Source organism: Lolium perenne, chromosome 5 (assembly GCF_019359855.2).
Source record: "Lolium perenne isolate Kyuss_39 chromosome 5, Kyuss_2.0, whole genome shotgun sequence".
In the NCBI taxonomy this organism is placed as follows: domain Eukaryota; kingdom Viridiplantae; phylum Streptophyta; class Magnoliopsida; order Poales; family Poaceae; genus Lolium; species Lolium perenne.
In genome coordinates this window covers 216,727,821-216,742,901 of record NC_067248.2, presented here as the reverse complement: position 1 = coordinate 216,742,901, position 15,081 = coordinate 216,727,821, and positions in this window count along the sequence as shown.

Below are 15,081 nucleotides of genomic sequence, written 5' to 3'. Positions count from 1 at the left end.
CGTGTCCAACTTGGACAGCGCATAGGAAAGCGCGCTTGTCAAGTTCCTCCGTGAGCGCTGGGAAATCTTCGCATGGTGTCCAGCTGACATGCCAGGAGTACCCAGGGAACTTGTCGAGCATCACCTCAATTTAGACCCAAGAGCTAGACCAATCCGACAACCTTTGCGGCGATTTTACGAGCCAAACCTCAAAGCCATGCTATCTGAGATCCGTCGACTCAACGAAGCAGGTTTCATCAAGGAGCTGCACACAGAGGCCACGTGGGTTGCTAACCCCGTGTTGGTCCCGAAGAAAAACACTGAAGTCCTTCGCATGTGCGTCGATTTCACGTGTCTCAATAAACATTATCCAAAGGATCACTTTCCCCTCCCGAGGAGAAGAAAAAATGTGGCGCTAGCTACAAAAGAGAAGAAAAAAGAGACACAGGTTGTCCTACTTGACCTCCGTCCGAGCAATGCTAGCAGAAGTGGAGGACGTCGGGTCAAGGAAGGCGATGCATTTCTTCGAATGAGGCTTGGCATCCTTCACTAGAACCTTCCACTTCTCTGAGTTTATGCCCTTAGGAGTGCCAGCTTTAACCCAGTCAACTTTCTGGTCGCTGGCCGCGACAAGGGCGATGGTCCCTTCGACGCCAATCTTCAGGCTAGCCTGACGATAGGCCAAGGCCGGATCTTCCTTCGCCAGGAAATGCTGGGTGAGCTGGGAGAAGATCTCCGGCTGGGTATCCTTGGGGAAAAAGTGGGGGAAGACACGCTTCAGGGCGGCCCGTGCGGAAGAAATGTTTGTGCACGCCAAGTCACAGTTCAATTCAAGAACATCGAGAGCGTCAATAAGACGATCATCGGATTCTTGGTTCAAAGTATACTGCTCACCCATCCTCCCTGCTGGAGAAAAGCAGGAGTTCATCAATACTAAAGACAAACAAACACAAGCAAAAACAGAAGGAAAATGAAAGCACGGCTTACTTGTAAACCTTCGGTTCTTCGTTTCGAAGCGCTCCACTATAGCATTTTCACGCTCCACTTGCTGGGCCTCTTTGTCGCTCAAAGCGTCTTCAGCGGTTTTGAGCCTCTGGCAAAGACCTTCGACAGCAGTGGCATCTTTCTCAGCCTTTTTGCGGGTTGTCTCGCTGGTTTTGAGCTTGGCCTCCAGCGCGTCGGCACGTTCTTCGGCACGGCGGAGCGCATCTGAAAGGAAAATGTTAGAAGACACAGAGTCAAGATGGGGATATGAAACATATTAAGAGCAGTGCAGCTTTACCTCTTAAAGTGGCGGCCTCGTCGCGGAACCCGATAAATTAGGAGCCTAGGTTGACCAGCTCTTTCATTAAGGGCTGCACAAAAGTCGACAAGATAAAAAAAACATCGTCAAGGGAGAAGAATTCGACAAGCAAAAGAGATGACATGTAGGAAAAAGGGAACTTACATCCTCAAGGAGAGGAGCCGATGTACTCCCAGTGGCAAGCTCCTGTGTGCTGCTAGCCCCGATCCTAGCTTTCTTCGACTTTGGCGCTCGGGGGCTGGGCACGGGAGTTGGCACTTCTGAGTTATACTACGGGGGAGGCGAGGTTTTCGCAGCAGCACGGTGTTCTTCGGAAAGAACCAGCGTGTTGGAGGTGCTCGTAGGAGCTGTCGGTTACTCCTCTTCTTCTCCTTCATCAGCTCTGTCAACATAGCAGTAAAGTGAAAATATGAGAGTACCGAAGGAAAAAGAGATAGACAAAGACAAAAAAGAGCAACTTACGAGCTAACAGCACCAGTCTCAGCGAAGGGGTCGAAGGCATTTTGTTCCTCCGGGGAAGATTCTTCGGCAGCTGGTTCGGCGACCTTGGACGCGCCGGAATCTTTGTCATTGTTTCTTTTCCTCTTGCGCCCATCCGGAGAAGTGGCAAGAGGAGGAAAGATGGAGTGGGCAGATTCAGATTGTTGTTCTGATTATGTATCTTTTTTAGAGGAACCCGCAGATCTTTGAGATTCCATGGCTTCACTCTCAGGAAGGGAGGATTCCTGCGAATCGTCGGTAACAACGACTTGACCATCCACCTCCCCACCTTCAGGTAGTGGGGGAAGATAGGAGAGAGTTTGGTGGTCCTGCAAGGTACAAAACAAAGAGAAGACAAGAAAATGAGCACACAAGGGAAATCAACAACAGTCAAAAAATGGGAAACACAACCCGAAAGAAAACACTTACTTCGGGAAGAGCGTGGTTACCACTATATGGCTCCACGTGACAGGACGACGGGACTTCGTGGTTCTTGTTCAAGGAGGTAAAACAGCGGACGAGCTTTTCCAAGTCCTTCACAGAAAGGTCCTTGGAAATACGGTCGACATCCTTAGCACCTGAATACATCCAAAGAGGATTTTTGCGAGCCTGCAGAGGCTGCACCCGAATCCGAAGGAAGTAGGCAATTATTTTTACACCCGAAAGTTCTTCCCCGTCGGTATTTTGAAGCTCGTGGATGCGGGTCATCAGGGCGTCAGTAGCCGATTTTTCCTCGGCTGTAGCCTCTGTGTCCCAAGACTTGCGCCTTTGGATTTCTTCGATAGGATCAAAGGGTGCGAGACCATACTCTTGGGCGAGAGAGGACTCATCTTGGATGTACATCCATTTCTTGCGCCAACCTTGGACGGAGTCAGGGAACTTCACGTCGAAATAATCGATGTCGGGATGGAAGCAGATACAAACACCACCTACATTGTAGGTGACATTCCTTGAATTGTTGCGCCAGAGGTAGAAGATGCATTTCCAAAGGCCCCAATGAGGATGGATGCCAAGGAAACACTCGCAAAGAGTGATAAAAATAGAAATGTGGAGGAGAGAGTTTGGGGTCGGCTGATGTAGCTGGATCCCATAGATGAACAGCAAGCCACGAAGGAATTTATGGATAGGAACGGCAAGGCCACGAACAAGGAAGTCAACGAAAGTTACCCGGAATCCAATGGGAGGATGAGGAGAGCTTTCGTCTCCGGGCATCTTCAGAGCCTCTTTCTTCAGCAGACCCATCTTCTTCATCAGCTTCTGGTCTTGGGCGGAGATCTTCGACCGTTCCCATCCTGAGACCTTGACCTTCTCCGCGGGCTCGTCGGTGCCCGGAGCACGGTTCTTGCACTGCTTCGTGCGTGGAGCCATGGCGGAAACTTTGGTGGAGAAACAAGGGGCAAGAGAGCGTGTGCGCGAGGAGCTCGAGAAGCAGCATTGGCAGAGAGAGAGATGAGATGTGCGGCGCAGCGAAGGGGGTGAATGAGGAATAAAAGATGAATTTATAGGGAGAAGATGATGCGTCCAGCCGTTGGATGAAAAGGGGAAGTGTTCCAAACCCTACCCATGTCCAAAGGGTAAAAGGGTCTTACCGCTCCAAATTTACTGAAGGGAAGTTACTTCGCGCGTGCCGGAAATTACGGAGGACGTGTGTCCCCCACTTGCACGACATGTCGATGGCACAGAGTTTTGGACCCACGACCCAGTGAGATGACAGGAGTCGTGGCTTCCCAAGGTGGGCATCGTGGCTATCGTCGGCAGCGACGTCATTCAAGAAAACTTCGAGTGGTTAAACAAAAATAGTGACAAAGAAACGTCGAGTTCTAAAAAAGTGCAGGGATAAAAAGGAGAATTTCGAGAGCCTATGATCAAATGCAAATATCTGTTCATATGCTCGGGGGCTACTCTTATCAGAAGTATTATCTATACTTCTGATAAGAGGATGAAGCAAAAGAAAAAATACAGAGTTGACCAAAATAGCAAAAGTTGAGCCTACAGCCAAGTGCAAACACTCGGTTGTAGCCTCGGGGGCTACTCCCATCGGGAGCGCTGGTCGCGCACCCGATGAAATATGAGGAAGAAAAAACAAGAGAATGACAAGACAATATAGAAGTACAGATGAAGAATTTTCATCGTACATCTTCGAGTTACACATAACTCGTCATGTACTCCCATCGGGAGATCAAGATATTGTCATCAGACAACTCGAAGAAATTCATAATTCCAGCAGCCGACAAAGGCATTCGACAATATATTCTCAGAGCACGTCCACCGCAGTAAAAACTCTGAATGCCGTAACATTTTATGAAGGTAAGTCCCCAGGATCCGTCCTGTGTGGCGTGGTATCGCACCCGAATGCGCTCTACCACTTCATCCGTATCAACAGATGCGAAGAAAAATCCTAGCGGACACGTTAGGTACTCCATAAAATATAACTGGGATTCGATTCACGATAAGTCCTTAAGCGGTGCGTGTCGAATTACGCCAGTATCCCAAGTTCAAGTCCAGGGACTTGAGGTTGAAGTAGGTTTATGCGGGTTTGCCACAAGAGCAGTTAACTGGTACCTGATCCGTCAGATGAACCAGCCCCATCTACCAATATCCCTGCACAAAATAAATGTTAAGCAAAAATATTTGGCTTGTTGATAAATAAGGATACAATTCAATTCTACGATGGAGATTTTACTCGACTCTACGATTCAAGAAAAATCTCGGGGGCTACGGACATAGGCATGCCAAACAGGCATACCGAAGAAGGTACCCGGGATATATGGCAAGGATATGAAGCCTATGACTCAAAGTTTTCACAGCCCAGAAGACCAATATCTCGATAAGGAATATAGAGTTGTATTAGGAAATACGAATCATGTAACAATACGGGAAAGACCTGGATTTTGTAACTTGTACAACACGAAATCCCTCGGCTCTCCCTCCGATATAAAGGGGAGCCGAGGGGAGGAGAAATCATCGAATCTATTGTCAGCGCACACCATAATTCTCGAGTCGAGCACCTTTTCGGCTGAACCTTCGAGATCTACTTGCCCTCTACTTTCCGCGAAACCCTAAGTCTACAATCTGTAGGCATTGACAAGTTAATCCCTTTTCAATGATCCTCCTGAGTGAATCCTATAGGCTGTCCCGACCAATTGAGGTACTCGATGGTTGGTGGAGGTGACTTTTCTGCCATGTACACCTGTCGCGAGATTTATTTCTGCGCCCTGTTTGAAGGCCTGCCCTTCTATATCATCGACACCGCTCCTATGGTATCTATGAAGTCGCCATTATTGCCCGGAGGTGCCGCCAGTTGCAACTGGTGTTGATTTGCGCTAGTAATTACGGGTGGTGGTGGCAGGTGAATTTCACTCCTTGGCCCCTGCACGTACCCCCTGTTTGCTGCTTGCGTGTTGGTGTTTTCCGCGTATCTTCGTAGAGCTTGAAAAGTTCGGCAGTCCTTCTGAAGATGACCCGACTGTCTCTTTCCCTCATTATCGAGGTAGAAGTGCATCTGGCATGGCCCGTTCAACAGATCTTCCGGTGACACGTTGTATGGCCTTGGGAACCTAGGCCGATTATTTTGCCTGCTTGAACTCGGCGCATCTCTATGATCATTGTGTAAGGGTACATTGCCCCTATGTGTGGTTTTGGTAATTAATGACAACCCCTATGGACTAATGTTTTCATTGAGTTTATATGAAGGAATATTCCATAGGTTCTACTTGTACTCCATGTGTTGGATTCAAGTATGGATGCCATGAAGATAAAGGTATACCTTGTGTATTGGCATCAAGATCATCGGTATGAAGATATATATGTGATATGATCAAGAAGAAGAAATGAAGATGGAGTTCTTATGTGGAACTCAATATTAGCCATGCTCTATCTTATGTGAGTATGAGAAGATACAAGGTTGAGTTGGGCAAGTTCAAGATGAGCATCTTGAGTGGATCGCATTCTTGAAGCTTGCCATCCATTTGGTGATAATGGACATGTGAAGATGTGCATCAATAGAGCTCTCCCATCATGGTGTATGGGGGAGCATTTGTGAGTCTTCACGAAGCGACGATGATCAAGTGAGGCATTCCGGCTTGAGTGGAGCTTGAAGAGCTATCATCAAGATCAAGCGGGATGCGCAAGGCAAAGGTATGGCCTTGCTAGGTTTTCCTTTTACCGGTCTCAAGGTGGTTGATGGGAGACCGGATTATAGGATAGATAGCCGCACTATCAAGAGGGGCTTTCGGTTGGGTAACTTGATCGCATCGTCTTAGGGAGCTCAATCATTTGCATACTTTGCATATCCCTATTGATTCTTGGTGTTTCTCTGTGTGAGGGTCTTGAGCTTGTTGCTAGCTTTACAACAAGCCCAAGTTCATCGAAAACGGAATCCACATGCATCTTCTATTGCGTTTTCGAGGTTGGGTGATTTTACCGGTTATTCATGATATAAGGTTCTACCTTTTATATTCATGATAAAATCCCCTCCTACAGAGTTGTGTGTTTTCACTTTCTATTGGATAGCATTTGTTGTTATCTTCCAAACAAAATTGGTTTCATTCGAATCGGAGTTCGGGAGCATTAGTTATTAAAGAAAAAGGAAAAAGAATAAAAGAATAAAAAGAAAAGAAAAAAAAGGGGGAGGGGCTGCCGGCCGACCGGCCTGCCGGGCCAAGCGCCGGCCCACCCGGCCGAAACCGGCCCGGGCGCTCGTGTCAGCCGGGGCGGCATCTAGTGGGCCTCGTGGCCTGGTCCGGCCCAGTGCCGGCCACGCTCCGGCCCGCCCGGCTGGCTCCGGCCCGACCGGGCACACAGCCGGCCGGGCCTCACACCCCAGCGCGGCCCACTCCAGCTCGCCCCGCGCGCGCCCTTGCCTTTCCGCCGCACAGCGCGGTGCGCAGCCCCACCCGGTCGGTGGGCCGGCCCGACCGGATGCCCTGCTGGGCTCCTCAGCGCCCAGTCCGGTCGGCCGGCCTGGCAGCCGGCTGGGCACTATTCTGGCCCGTTTTTCTGCGATTTTAAGTGCTGTTTTTTCCCCAACGGTTATTTTCTCTCCCCTACTATAAATAGCCTTCTTCCACCTTGAGCAAGTTTTAGTTCTTCCCATTCTCTCTCCTCCATTGTTGCATTTGAAGAACTTGCTCTCTCTCTTGTCTCCCCCCATGATTCTTGCTCATTCTTGAGGGATCTAAGAGAGGTGATCTAGATCTACACTTCCACCAATCCATTTCTCCTCTAAGTGAGGGAAACTCTTGGGATCTAGATCTTGGAGTCTTTTGTTGACTTTCCCCATTGTTCTTCCTCTCCAATCTCATCCAAGCATTTGTTGTTTGGGTGGGATTTGAGTGTGAAGGACTTGAACACCTCTAGTGTTCTTGCTTTAAATCATTGCATAGTGTTGAGCTCTCCACCACGATTAGTTTGAGTGAGAGACCGTGAGCTTGTTACTCTTGGAGGGAGACCTCCTAGTTGGCTTGGTTGGTGCCCCGGTGATCTCTTCGTGGAAGATTGTGAAGGGGCCCGGTCTTCTCCTTCGTGGAGCTTGTGAAGTGGTTGTGGAGCTTGCCATCTCCGGAGCGGACGAAAAGCTAACCATAAGGAAAGGGCCATTATCCTTCGTGGGTGTGGTTCGGAGAATAGGGTGAGCCTTCGTGGCGCGGGGAATCCTTCGTGGACCTCCACTCCTCCAAACGTGACGTACCTTCTTGCAAAGGAAGGGAACACGGGAATACATCCTCGTCTCCGCGTGCCTCAGTTATTTCTATACCCGAGCTCTCTTTCCTTGTGATAGCCATCGTGCTTGAAGTACATATATCTTGCTATCACTTGTGCTACATATATCTTGTGCCTATATTGCTTAGCTCTAGTTGCTATTATTACACTTAGTTGAGCTTAGCATATTTAGGGTTTGTGCTTGTAAACTAAACGATAGTTTAATTCCGCATTCTTACAAGACAAATCCGCAAGAGTTTTTAATTGCCTATTCACCCCCCCCCCCCCCCCCTCTAGGCGACATCTCGATCTTACAATTGGTATCAGAGCAAGGTCTCTCCTTGTTTTAGGCTTCACCGCCTTGAGAGTAAAGATGTCGGCTAGTATAGTGCACAATGACACAATTGTCTTTAATGGCACAAATTATCTTTTATGGAGAAATTGCTTGCTTTATAAACTTCGGACCTTGTGTCCAAATATAGAGCAATTTCTAGATGTAGGTTTTTCTCCTCCGATGGATTCTCAAAATCTATCTTTAGAGGATGAGAAAAACTTACATCTTGAAGCTCAAGTATCTAATGAGCTTTTATTCTCCTTGAGACCAGATTTTCGTAGGTTCTTGATATATATAAAGCGAAAGTCATCTCATGAGATGTGGATCAAGCTTAAGGAAATGTTTGGTGGATCCATTTCTCATTTGGTTGGTGGTGTCTCCGAGGAGCTCTCTTCTCATTCATATCATGAAGAGCTCCAAGTTGCTTCCACCTCCGGCCGTGATGAGTTATCATCTACTTCCACTTCAGGTTGCAAGACACAAGGTAATGATATGGTGAGTGGTGAGGGAAATTGCAATGTTGATATTGTGCTCAATAGTGATGACTCTTCATCTCTATCTCATTGCAATGTTCCCTCTTTGGACTTAAACACATCTAGCATTGAAAATAATCTACATGTGTGTGTTGATAGTCCTTGCATATCATGTACAAACTCCTTACATAAATCCCATGATGATATGCTTGCCTTGTCTTGTTGCCATAATCAAAATGCTTCTATTTCCTCTAGTTGTTTGTTGACTAACAATGTAGAGGAAACCGAACACTCTATGGATCAAGACATGTTTTCAAATGAGGATTCAAGAATTTCTTCATCTTCATCCTCCGGTATGCACATGTGCCTTATGGCAAATGGATCAAAGGTACCTCCTACTTTGACTCCTAACACTTCCTCTAATGATGAGAGTGATGATGATGATAATGATGAAGAATATAATGCCTTGGTGCATAATATGGCAGTGGTATATGCTTCTCTTCATGGTAATAAAGAAGCTCGTGCTAATCTCGAACACTCTATGGAAACCTTGAATAAATATAAGGAAACCATAGTGGAGTTGGAGTCCCATGTTGAAAATGGGAGAATGAGATTCAATCTCCTCAAGCAAGAGCTAAAAGATGAGAAGCATACTAATTTTATGCTCACACAAAAAATTGAATCCTATGAGCTTGAAAATGAAAAATCTATTGATGATGCTTGTGCCACTAACTCTATTTCTTGTGAAGCATCTACCTTAGAGGAGAATGTTGAGCTTAGGGCTCAACTTGAGTTGCTAACTAGCAATTATAGGAAATTGGAAGAAAGTCATGAAAAGCTCTCGGGCTCTCATAATGATCTTCTAATCTCCTATGATGGGCTAAAATTAGCTCATGAGGCAAGTATCACTAAGGTAACATCTTGTGAGCCTCATGAGGACATTAGCACAACCTCAACTCAAAATGCTATTTTGCCATGTGCTAGTCCTTGTAATCCATCTAGTCAAACTAGTGATACACCTTGTGTTGGATTACTTGCTTTGCCTTGTTGCTCTAACAATGAAGCTTCTACTTCCTCTAGTACTTGTATTTCTACTAACCATGTAGAGGAAATCAAAGAGCTCGAGGCCCAAGTCCTTTCTTTGAAGAAAGACTTGGAAAAGCGTCATGAAGGGAAATCCGCACTTGATAAGATGCTAAGTGTGCAACAATCCCCCAATGACAAGAGTGGACTTGGATTCAACTCCAATAATAAGAACAAGTCCAAGAACAAGAACAACAAGAAGAAGAAGGGCCAAGACAAAGTCAAGGATCCGGCCAAGTTGGTTTGCTTCAAGTGCAAGGTTGAAGGGCACCATGTTAGATCATGCCCATTGAAGAAGAAGAAGCACTTGAGTAAGAAGCAACAAGGGAAATGGCCACAAGGTCAAGGTCAAGCTCAAGCTCGACCACAAGTTGAAGATAGGCCACTTCCCAAGAAGAATCAAGATATTGTTCCCCAAGAGAAGAAATCAATAAAGAAGGAACACTTGCTACTTATGCTGGCACAAGGCGAGCTGCTGCGGTCTGTTTGGCCTGCGGTACGTGCTGCTGAAGTTGCTCACGAAAGCCTCCTCAAAGTCCAGCCAACCATTTATGCTTCCCTTTGGCAGATTGTTAAGCCAAATACGTGCCGGTCCTACTAGGAAGGACGGTATGATTCTCACGGCCCAGCGCCGGTTTCCTCCGCCTGCCGCGGTTCCTCCGCCACTAGCGATGTATACCGCTGTGACATAGTCAGCAAGCCAATCTTCCGGCTTAGTGGTGCCATCGTATGTTTTCATGTCACGAGGCAACTGAAAGTTGCGTACTGGTGGTTCTTCCCTCATGATCCGAGGGCCAAAGCACTGCGGACCCGGAGGACCCTCAGCTTCGATTATCTCTGATAAATACACTATGTCCAGCATGTGCCTTGCATCCCGGTCTGGCAGGCATCTTTCTCCAACACGTTCTCCCAACGGGTTCCGGTAAGCCCCGATTCCTACCATTCCGGAATTGGCTTCATCGTAACTTTCCGGTACCGCGGCCTTTCCCTGCCGGTACCTTGGTGGAGGCATTTCCTCAGCATAAGCTGCTCTTGCCGCTTGATAATTTTGTCCGGTTTCTCCGTTACCGGCATAAGCGTTTCCGGCGTAACCGTTTCCGGCATAGCCACCACCTGCCCATTGGCTTTTTCTACCGGCATCATGTTGCCCGGCTTATTGTTTTCCGGCCAGAACCGGATCATACACAGTCATCTGCTGCGCATTTGCATCTTTTTCTCTTCTTCTGTCGGGATGGGAGGACGATGCCTGCCCATGCGACTTGCTTCCGGCATTCTTTGCCGAACGTACCGATTTCGACGCCATAGCTACTTTGTTAATTTTAGCAAGCTCGGCGTTTTGTGCCTCAATCTGATCAAGCAACTCTCTTACTCGATCCTGCTGTTTTGCCAAAGCCTCGCCAGATAGCGATTCACACATCTCTACTGCAGCCCTAGCAGCTTTTATCGTTTTGTCCAGACTGCTGTACTTAGGCTTTTCTACCATGCTCAAAGATACCGACGTGCTTTTTCCGGCAAGAACTTCCCGGCGCAAATCCTGATCTAGATTGCGACCTCTAAGCCGGTTTCCCGCTACTCTAGCAGGTTGAGCACTAACAGAAGCAAAGCCATGGGAAGCATTGTACTCACGTAGGGTCGGTTGAGCTCCCGCTGAGCCTTGATGATGTCCGCTCCGCCGGAGAGCAACTTCTGCCGCTGTGCTTCCAGTTTGGCTTGTGCTGCGGCAGGGTCGACATTCTGCGCGATGGGCGTAGCCAACACGCTCATGGCCGCTTGGAGAGGTGTCTCCGGTGGCGCTGCAGATGCTCCCGTGACAATCTCGTCGCGCTCGGTTGGCGGCTTCGCCGTGCGCGTGGACTTGGTCTGCCCAGCGCCTTCCACCGCAGCTTCTTTGCCGGCGCCACCCGCGCCAGCCATCAGCACCTCCACGCTTCCGGCGACGCGGCCGGAGCGCAGCCCGCGAGTTGGTGAAGACCTTGGTGGATCCGGCGCCACCAGCACCAGCGAGGGGTACTGGCGCTCCCTGATGGTGCCGAGGTAGATGCGGTGGCTGCCGAACTCGACGATGCGGCCATTCTGCGGGTAGCGGCCGCCGTTGGCGAAGCAGCCCGCATTGTCGTTGATGAAGTCCAGCGAGCTGAGGCGGTAGACGAGGCCAGAGACCACGCGCTCACCGAAGACGGTGAGGAGGCCCGCCCGAATGTAAACTCCAGCAAGCGCAGCTGCTGGCCCCACGGTGGGCGCCAACTGTCGTCGTGGTGAACAAACAGATGCCATGGGATGGCTTAAGTTGGGGCCGAATGTGCGCTAGAGGATTCGGGGGAGAGTTTTGGAAGAACTTCCGGTATAGATTGATGAACTTGGCCCTTGGCCAGAGGTTGAAGAACGTACGGATTACAGGATCCTGTTCTACTGGCTTGGCTAGCCACCTTCTCTCTAATGTGATCTCTCCCTCTCGTGAATCATGAACCGTCCCGCGTAGGGGTGTGCCCCCTCTCCTTATATAGGGGAGAGGGTGGCTTACAAAGGAAGAAACCCTAATGGCATCTTTGATGAGCTAAGCTACTTTATAAAGCTTCTTTGGTCCAAACTGTGGGTGCGGGGATGGGCCGGGGGAAAGGGCTAAATCCATGGGGTTTGTTCCCAAAAATACGTAGCTCCGCCAGGTCTCCTCCAAACTGCCCTGCCCCCTCACGACGCCGACTCCCTCTCCATCCTCAGACGACGTCGCTGCCCTATCGTCCCTACGCGAGCGACCAATCCGCCACTACAACCTCGCCGCCATCCGAATTGCGTTAGGCTAAATGGTGGAACTGCCACCCACGCTGCCCCGCGGACTTGTACTCAACCTATCTCTGCTGCCTCCGCCGCTTGTCAGACGAAATTACAAGGTTTGTACCAATACACAGATGAATTTGACTGATAAAATCATTGCTTTCCATCCTTCCGGTTCGATGAAGTCAATGGCGCTTTCAATTGTTGTCAGATAGTCTAGCTGCTTAGGTTCACATATGAGTGTCAGTTTCGTCAATTTGAGGTGTCAAGTGTGATTTTAGTTTCATAGCAATTTCAGGGTTTTATCCAAGTTTAAGTTCTTATAATTATCATGTCTAATGTAATCCCTTGCAATTATTACTGAAGTATCTGTTGATTCCAAATACTTACTTGTAAAATAACGCTCCTCGTATTGTTTTTTTATTAACAAGGTCAGCTTTACGGAGATAAGGCACAATGTCACAAGACAAGAGCTGGATGGAAAAGGATAGAGATTCTGTGGAGTGGCAAAGTGGCATGAAGAGTTTCTTGGATTTTTGTTTCGATAGTCCTTACCCAAAGTCAAGTATCCCTTGCCTGTGTACGAAATGTCTGAATAATGCTCACAGAAAGAGAAGGGATGTCCATATGCACTTGCTTCAGAATGGGATGGATCCGACGTACACTAACTGGATATACCATGGTGAACAACCCGATGAGGACAACATGGATGAAGATTCTGATGATGAAGACACTGCAGATGATGGTGTTGGGATATGTGACATGCTCCAAACTCTCATAAGGGGCACAAAAGTGGGAAGTAATGCAGGAGACACCAGCGGTGATGGAATGAAACAGGAGCCAAATGCATCAGCCAAGGCGTTCTTCGAACTATTGGAAGAGGGAAAAACATCGTTGTACCCAGGTTGCGAGGATGTCACAAAGCTATCTTTCATTGTGAAGCTTTACCAAATCAAGTGCATGTCTGGGATGACCAATAGAGCATGTGACTTAATGCTACAGATGTTCACAAAGGTGCTGCCAAAGGGTCACTGCATTCCTACTAATCTCGCACAAGTAAGGAAGGTCATCCGAGAGTTGGGTCTGGATTACAAGAAGATACATGTGTGCGTTAATGATTGTGTGCTATTCTGTAATGAGCATGCTGAAGCCCAAGAATGCCCTGTCTGTCATGCGTCTCGATGGAAATCTAGTCCTACCGTAGACAAAGACGATTCATCGAGCCGTAAAACAAAGAAGCTAGTGGCACAAAAAGTTCTATGGTATTTCCCACTCATTAAAAGACTGCAAAGGTTGTACATGACAGAAGATATATCAGTTGATATGAAATGGCATAAGGACAAACGTAAAGATGATGGCGTAATGAGGCATCCAGCAGATTCCAAGGCCTAGAAACACCTCGATGAAAAATATAGTGATAAAGAATTCGCAAAAGATGCTCGCAGTGTTCAGCTTGGCCTTGCTTCGGATGGATTCAACCCCTTTGGGCTCATGAGTATATCACACACTACATGGCCTGTCATTCTGATCCCATATAACTTGCCACCCTGGATGTGTATGAAACAACATAATTGGATAATGTCAATGATTATTCCAGGACCAAAGTCAGCGGGAAATAACATTGATGTGTACTTGCAGCCTTTGATTGATGAACTGTTAGTTCTATGGGAGGATGGTGCTGAAGCATATGTTGTTGCAACTAAACAAAATTTCATGTTGTATGCATGCGTGTTGTGGACCATCAATGACTACCCGGCTTACGCAATGCTGAGTGGTTGGAGCACAAAAGGCAAGCTAGCATGCCCTTACTGCCATGCGCATACAGACTATTTATGGCTCAATTATGGTAGAAAGCATTGCTACATGGGACACCAACGTTTTCTGATTAAAGGACACAAATGGCGTCGAAACAAGTGTATGTTCAACAACAAGACAGATACTAGAGATCCCCTGGAGCCACTTACAGGCATACAAGTTCTAAAGCAGCTTGAGAGCATTCAACATGCACCACTTGGGCGGTCAAATAAGAGGAAGCGACCGGAAACTAATAACTAGCACAATTGGTGTCATGGTATCGTCACGGCATATGCCATAGGATGGTTTATGTTAGGTGGTTCCTGGTGTGGCCTACGGCGGTTTTCGGATGCGGGTATGGGCACGAGCGACACAGCGACATACCCAGGTTCGGGGCCCTCGTATGGAGGTAACACCCCTACTCCTGCTCTAGAGCGTATATGCTGAGTGAGACAGTACAATGGTGCTCCTAGAGCTGTATCCGGCTACGAGGAGGAGGCTGGAGGTAGACGAAGGCCTCTCTCCCGAGCGGTTCTAAGTATAGAAATGAGTAGTGATCGATCGTCCCCTCGTACGAGAGGGGTGGTGTGGCTTATATAGTGCCAGTTACATTTACACAGAGGCCCCTATAGCCTACTGGTCGGGCCCGCCGGCTCCGGCTTTCCCGCATCCTGACGAGGCGATGGCATCATCGGTCGTGGGCGTCGCGTCCGCCCTCCTGCCGAGGTCAGCGGAGATGGGACGTGCCGAGCGACGTGCGCTGGGCGCCCGCTGTCTCCGCCGGTCGCCCTACACCGCGTGATGTAGGCGGGCCATGACGGGAATCTCTAGCGTGGGGCACTATTGTTCCACAGTGCCCCTCGCTTTACACTGGAGATGAGGTCAGCGTAGACTTTTGAACCCGGATAGCCTTTCCTGAACCTTCTCCTGCAAGGCTCACCAGCCTCGAGCCGGTCAGGGAGAACGAAACCAAGCCGGACATGGCGCGTAGAAGCCGACCCAGCCATAGCGCAGCCGGCCATGACTGGACCAGCGTAGACCTGGGGTCAGTCGGCTCGCAAGGCAGCTGTCCATGGCTCCAGCCGGCTGCTCCTCAGCCGGCCTTTGCCACGGGCCAGCCGGCCTCGAGCCAACTGTTCCCAGTCTTTTGCCATACCCGGGGT